The sequence below is a fragment of the Mytilus galloprovincialis genome, chromosome 5, assembly GCF_965363235.1.
Source record: "Mytilus galloprovincialis chromosome 5, xbMytGall1.hap1.1, whole genome shotgun sequence".
Classification (NCBI taxonomy): Eukaryota; Metazoa; Mollusca; class Bivalvia; order Mytilida; family Mytilidae; genus Mytilus; species Mytilus galloprovincialis.
The window spans coordinates 92,111,262-92,119,205 of record NC_134842.1 but is presented as its reverse complement, the minus strand read 5'-3'; the positions used below and the strand labels follow the sequence as shown (position 1 = coordinate 92,119,205).

At 33.3% G+C, this 7,944-nt stretch overlaps 1 long non-coding RNA gene across 1 annotated transcript; it reads left to right on the top strand.

The window, feature by feature from the left end:
• The first annotated feature begins 410 nt into the window (after nt 1–410).
• Nucleotides 411–3,633, top strand: LOC143076729 (uncharacterized). The gene is made up of 3 exons (XR_012978770.1): nt 411–568; nt 1,140–1,514; nt 3,194–3,633. It is a non-coding gene; the product is annotated as an uncharacterized LOC143076729 (long non-coding RNA).
• The last annotated feature ends 4,311 nt before the right edge of the window (nt 3,634–7,944 follow it).

Genomic DNA, 7,944 nt, shown 5'->3' with positions numbered 1-7,944 from the left:
TCTATGTTTAGGGCGTCTTGAAATCTTTTGACAGCTTCCGAAGTGCTAATTTTTAACCTTTTTCAGCTGGACAAAATCACTACTTTCCTTTAAAATTCTGGACCCAATTTTTTTTACAGTGTAATTTCACCCCCCTACTTGCAATTTGAGGCATTAAACATGGAGAAATAAATTTGGAAGGGGTATAAAAATAATGGCAAGTAACCCACTGTCAACACTAGGGACTATATTTGTGAACAACGAAAATCAAGGGACGACAATTGTGGTCTCGGACCTACTGTACCTTTAAGTACCTGTACTTATCTGTTTATAGAACCGAGATTTCAAATAGAATCACCTAACTAGAGATAAGGCAAATTGAGATACAACAGTTTGAACCCAGCTAAAAATAGTGCAATATCTAAGCCAAGTGTGATAACGACGTACGCGTATTAAAGTCAAGATTAGTTTTGTTGGACAAGAACAACCATGCTTTACCTCATTCTAATTGGTTTTGTTGTACAGCAGTCTCTAGAAAACTCATCAGGAGGTCTTGAAGATGTTCATTGCAAAATTACAGTTCTTATGAGTAAGTACAATCTAACACGATGAAAAAGATGTTTTTCTTTATTGTAGCATCTTTTACGTCTTGACTATGCCCCTATGGTCATATTCTAGTTTACAATGATACGCGACCGTTTAAACAAAGACATATTTACCTTTTCTTCTCTTTGGTTTTTTCTTCTGTTTACGTTTTCTGATTTAGAGTTTAGAACCACGACCACCGCAATTCGAGAACTTGCATCAGTGTTCCAGAGTTAATTTCAATTTACATATTGTTACAAACACAGGACAATATGTTTAACACTGAAATTGTTCTTTGTTTTTCTTTATTGTAGCATCTTTTACGTCTTGACTATGCCCCTATGGTCATATTCTAGTTTACAATGATACGCGACCGTTTAAACAAAGACATATTTACCTTTTCTTCTCTTTGGTTTTTTCTTCTGTTTACGTTTTCTGATTTAGAGTTTAGAACCACGACCACCGCAATTCGAGAACTTGCATCAGTGTTCCAGAGTTAATTTCAATTGTTGTTTGTGAATTTCAAAACTTTGTCAGTAATGTCTTCATAGTAATAATGTTAAATTTATTTGCAGAACAGGTTTCAGTTTTAAATAACGAATTAACAATGGTTAAACAGAAATTAACCGTACAATATGACGAAAACCAGACTATGAAACAGAGAATACTATTGGTAACAGATGATAATGTCAAGCTAACAGAAAGAGTTGACAAGTTATCAGACGAAAATCGAATTATAAATAACATTGTTAAACAATTACTCGAAGAAAGATATGCTGTAAATTACCCTACATCCGTAGGAAATAACAAAACTGAAGAGGAAAATCCGCATAGAACGGAGTTTGAAACCACTGTTTCGGAACGACAGTTACCTAACGACATGATGAAAAATTTGAACAACGACGATTTAAACCAGTTTAGCAAGCAGAAGAGATTACTACTTCCGTCTAGTAAGTAAGCGAATTTGTTTGTGTATTTGTAAATAGAAACTAGGAATGCATTTAAGAGGCAACATTCTGACCAAACAGCAGAACCAGCCAAAGGGCACTAATAAGTCTTTAAAGCAGAGAGAAGATCACACCCGGATGAAGGCTATAGCTGGCCCCTAAACTAACAAATGAATGTAATCTACGCCAAACTATACGCAGAAACATACAAATGAAAAAAAAATAAAAAAAAACCAGCACGAACAAATAGTACTCCTTCACATTCGCCAATTTTCTTACGAGTCCTTGTCCACCAACTCGTAGTCAATTGCAAGTATCTGTAAATAGCTTGCTGGTATTCGTAAATATTTCGTTACATCTCGTAGACACTCGTTATGACTCAAAAATTGATAGGTATATGTGTTGACATGTAAAAAATCTTCTTACAACTGTCCATGGATTGTTTTTCTTAAATAACTAAAAACAATCAATATGTATCGCAAACCGTTCGCAGCAACACACACATTACTCGTAGGGAACCAGTAATTACTCATAACATTTTACTTACAATTCATTTCGGTTAGTTTACAATTTGTAAAGTTTTCATTTAAGTCGGATTACAATCGCATCACGGATTGGTATAAGTGATTTACGAATAAATTTAATAGACTTTTTGTATATCTTACGTATAGTTTTCGATTTAAGCAGAGGCAAACGATCTCGAAATTGTAAGGATTTGAAAATACTAGCAACAAGCTAGAAACAACATGTAGACAGATCGTAACCACCACGTTGAAGCTACGCTGAATATAAACATTCCGTAAAATACTTAAAGCAATACGTAAAAAGCTCGCAAAATGCCTGTCATTCACGTGTAGTTATTGGTGTCAACTCTTTCAATTGGACCGTAAATACATCATACCGTAGTCATTCGTAACAAATCAAATTAACAGATCTGATAATGTTTGTGATTCGTAAGGACTTGTACGGATTTCCGTGTATGTGAGGGTGGCATAAGAAGACAAATACTCTGGGTCGATGCCATTGCTGGTGGACGTTGCGTCCAAAAGGGTATTACTAGCCCACAAGTCAGCACGTCGGTCTTGACATGAATATCATGTATGATCATGTTTATAAATTAAATGTTTGCAAAAGTATAAATTATTCGAAATACTAAGGATTTTCTTAGCCCAGACATAGATAACCTTAGTTGAATTTGGCACAATTTTTCGGATTTTTTGTCCTCAATGCTCTTCAAATTTGTACTTGTTTGATGTTCTAACTATTTTGATCTGATCGTCACTGATGAATCTTATGAAAACGAAACACGCCTCTTGCGTATACAATTATAACCCTGGTTCCTTTGATAACTATTGGAATTAGAGTGTTAATGATTTGAGAAATACGGCCTTTACCATACAACTTTAAAAATGTGTTAGGTTCAATGAAAATCTATTTGATAAACAATTGGGGAGCTGGGGGGGGGGGGGGGGGTTACCATTAGGAAAGAGTTACTGCGTCATTTTTCTTTTAATATTTTAACTATATGATTTGTAACATGGTAACGTGTCACAAAATAATTTGTGTATTCATGTGACCATGTTTACACAAAGGCAACATCAAAAATCCTTCTAAACATTTGTTTACAGTATAATGTCTTTCCACTTTCAATACATATATTATGTGTACTATTTTATTAATAGATACTCCTCCTACGACATCAAAGGTAGCATTCTCTGTAAGCCTTACCCACAGAATACAATTAGGACAACACCAAGTTGTTGAGTATGACAAAGTAAACACGAATGTTGGAAATGGTTATGACATCAGACACGCCCATTTCATCGTACCGACTAGAGGAGTGTATCTCCTTTCTTTTACTGTAATGAACGTCAACGGAGAATATTTATACCTTGAAATGGTTAAAAACTCCGAGCAAATTGCATTGGTTTATGGTGGACAGAGTGATTACAACATGGGAAGCGAAACGATAGTTCATCTTTTAGAGAAAGGCGACGTAGTTTGGGTAAGACATACTCATGACAATACTCCTACAATAAACGGGGACGATCCATTTAACACATTTACAGGAGTACTCTTGTTTGAAATTTGATTAAATAAAATAAACTAAATTTTAGTCTTATATACATACTTTTGTTATTTGTTGAAATTTGTTTTGCACTGTGCAAAATCAGATCTGGACTTTTTGTTAGTTGCTTTTGTGCTTTAAATCCATCTTATGAGTTACTCCTTTTCAACTGATTTTTATTGTTTGTTCGTATCTTGTTCTGTTATACCACTTTCTACGTAGGAGTATTGTCGCGACCGCAAACATGTTTAAAACCGCCACATTCTCAAATATTCTGGTCACAAGTCAGGAGCCTGTAATTCAATAGTTGTTGTCTGTTGTATGCTGCTGTACATGTATATCATAATTGAATTTTGTTCATTATTTTATACATCAATCAGGTTGTTAGTTTTCTCATTTGCATTGTTTTTCGTCATCATTTCAGGGCTTTCAAAAATAATTAATACGATGTGCTCATTGTCGATGGACAAATGATAACATATAGTTGCTCACCTTTTACGTTACTTAATCTCTTGTGGAGGTTGTCAACATGTCAATTTTATCACATCTACCCATTTTCATGCATTCATAAATGTATCATCGGTCTTAATATTAATTATTCATTAAACATATATAAAGTGTGGCCTTGGTGGCTGTGTTTTTGCGATTTCGAATTCCGCATGTGGCAGGTGAACATCTCACCAGTCTTAAATAATTAGGATTTCAAATTTCATTCGAAAAGTCGGTTGTTCGTTAAGGGCTCCCCGGCTTTATTCACTAATAAAAACTGACCGCAATAAAAAAAAAAAAAAAAAAAAACCAACACAATAGTGCAGGAAAAATAAAGTGTCCAAACACCAATGAATGAATCAATCAATCCTATGTCGCAATGTAATACATATCAGTATGTATTTTTTTACCATGTAAATGTTGAAACCACAAAAGAATACATGAATATGACTTATACAGGATGGGAAAGACTTTAACATTTTCTAGACTGCATGTCATATCAATCTAAAACACAATCACGAACAAAATAATCAAGAATTTAAACTATAGGTCACTAGAAATTTAAGTCTTTAACGAATCGGGAAATTAAACATTTATATTTTTTGACAAAATATTAAAAGAAAACTTCATCGTCAGATACATTACTAAATTAAATTGTCGATATTTTCATTCTTGATTTATCTTTATCACATGAAAAGGAGAATCGAAGAAGTCTCGTTAAACATAAAGTAGTCTATAGCAGATTAATTTCTCCATGTAATATCAATATGATATTCCCTACAAAATGAAAAGTATCACTCAAAAAGATCTCCACTGATCATAATCTATAATTATACATACAATATTGACATATTCGACACTTTATAATCTTATAAATAGAAACAATAAACATATTTGTATTGGGTTTACAAAATAAGATTAACCTCTCTAAGAAAATAAATCACATCAATGTATAATGTTTATTTAAATTACTACAACGTCTATCAAAGTGTGTGCCTTATCAGTAGAACAATTGCAAAACATGAATTATTATAACCTAGCTCCTTAACTTTTTGTGATGTCACTGTGATTTTTTTTATGCTATCTGTACTCAAACTGTTTTCTGGGTAATTTTGTGAGATGATTGAAACCTTTTTAAGAGATACAGTCAATACTCATTAATTCATAAATTAAAAAAAAAATCATGTATTGCTGCATCGATCTTGTGTAATGTCTGCTACTAGATCGATGCACTATTATTTCAATCCTGGTATCTATCATGAGTTTATTTACTAGGTTTAGCTAGCTTTAACACCTGGTTAATATCACCTTTTTCTATGAAAGGAAATGCAAGTGAGGTCAGGAGTATGCGGGATAGATACTACAATAGACACTTGCTACACCAATCAGTACAAATTAACTGTTTAACACGAAGAGTTTATCGTTCAAACTACAATTAAATCTAACAATCTTTAAACTAACTACTTGCAAGTTGTTTAAACATTAAACGAGTCTTTTGCAAACACAGAACATACAACTACTCGGAAGTTATTTGAACATTTAACGAGTCTTTTGCAAACACAGGACATAACAGATAAATTGCAGTATGTGTTGGGCATGCATTAGTAACATGAAATATAACAAAAATACCGAACTCAAGAGAAATTCATCAGTCTACAAAAACTAATGAAATCAAACGTGAGAACGCTGCTGAATATTAAGAACCCATCCCTCTAATAAATAAAGTAATAGTGTTGTACTTTTAACCACATTGTTTTATATCAATTGAATACATTTATTTTTTCAAAAGTGACCAATGCAATATTTTTTTCTTTGTCAATAAATCAACAATACATTGTTTAATGATCACTACGGCAAAAGATAGACAACTGTTATTTCCTTTACCAAATTCAGAACGTAGCGACAGTAGTAAACTTATGTTCTAAACTTTTACTGGTTCGACAACAACAACGTTATTGTCGCCATCTTAGAAGAAAAACTTTAAAGCATATCTTAAATCGATAACTTTCTTTTATTACATTTTAATTCAATGATATCTATAATCCAGCTGGTATTTTTAACTTAATATGGTGGAATGATCGTAATGTCTTCATGTCCAGATTCCAAACTCACTAATTCTTAAATTTAAGAAACGTATGTGTGATTCATCGATCATGTGTATTGTTTGCTTCTAGGTCCATGGTACTATTTAGGTCGATTCTCCGCGGGTCAACATGCGTCACGTATTTACAATCAGGAACTCGAAATTAAACAAAACTAACGGAAACTTTTACTTTTAAATTCAAACTAAACTCAACCAAATCTAATTCAACATCATAGGTTTACCAACTCTCGTTCCTCATTTAGCCTTTTTTTTATTCGAGCGTCACTGTTGAGTCTTTAGTAGACAAACACTCCTTTGATGTAGATAGTTGTATTCCTGGTACATTTGACAAAATGTTTAATGAGTTTATTGACCAATGATTAAGTCTACTAAATACTAATTCCGTTTCAGAGGGATCCACTGAACCTAAAACTAATATTGTATGAGTGGATCATCTACAAAGTAATGATTTATAAGTTTGATTTTGATTTATGAATTAAAAGAAACAAAAAGTATAATATTAACAAATACAATTCTGATCCAACAAACGGGAAATAGCACCTATGAATTTAAAACAGAAAAATATACCGAGAAGTTATTCAAACGCAATTTATTCGATGAAAAATTGTATATGAGACAAAAAAAAAAAACAAAAAAAAAAAACGAAAAAACATCAAAAGATAAACAAGAATAAACAAACACAACCTAGACACCAAAGACTGACCAAAACGAACATCACCAACATATGATTGTGATTTCATGTGATTTAGAAATGAAATTAGATCATGTCTCTATGGCACGTACACATGTACCTTGTTACTCTTATAAATATAATATGGTGATAAGTATAATTGGGAAATATCACATAATAAGGCAATGCAAGGGGAAAGGAATAATGATAACAATAATAGGAACATTTCCGTCGTTATTCATAACCAGCCTCGTGATGACTTCCGTAAGAAATGATTTCATCTTAACCACATGAAACACTTGCTTCATATTTCGCATTCTTGAATGCAAAAACCCACTTTTCAGAAAATCATGTTAGGGTATTATAGGAAATGCAAGCTCTACTGGTAAATAGTATATTCACTCAATATGCACGTGCTGCTTACATATTGGTATATAAAAATGTAAAATTCACTTTCCCAAGCTGAAATCATCTCTTTGGTCATAAAGTTTTGTTTTAAACCAACCCTCATTGGCAACACCTAGATCGAGGACAAGGTTTTATACATAGATAACTGCATATGTTTTATCCTTTATTCTATGTACGGTGGGACAGAAACTGACATCACCTAGATGACTTTGTTAATTATAATTTATATATCCCTAACACAGAATGGTAACGTTTCGGTAGATGCCTCGTGTAGGAAGAATACTACGCATGCTACGTGTTCGGCACGTCTCCCTTATCTAATTGAACGATCAAATGTAATTTGATTGATAGACTGTATGGTATTCGGTTGTGAAATCTCTGGTTGTGTTGGTGCTACGGCATATGCATCCAGTTGCATGCCGACTCATATTAGTTGTTTGAATTTCTTGATCTCTGTATTTGGTATACATGATCCACTGTTTTACGGACTGGGCGCCGGAACATACCATGCCACACGATTGTGGTTCTTGCAAGTGGTTTCTAAGATCGATTTGATTCCCAACCACTTTTACCAAGGAAGAATTTTGATATATACTACCGGAATGGCTTTGAGGTGGATCCCATCTGTAGGATGGCGTTATAGACGCGTAAAAAAAATTTTGTATCTGTAGTCGGCTATTGTTGTACTTCAAGC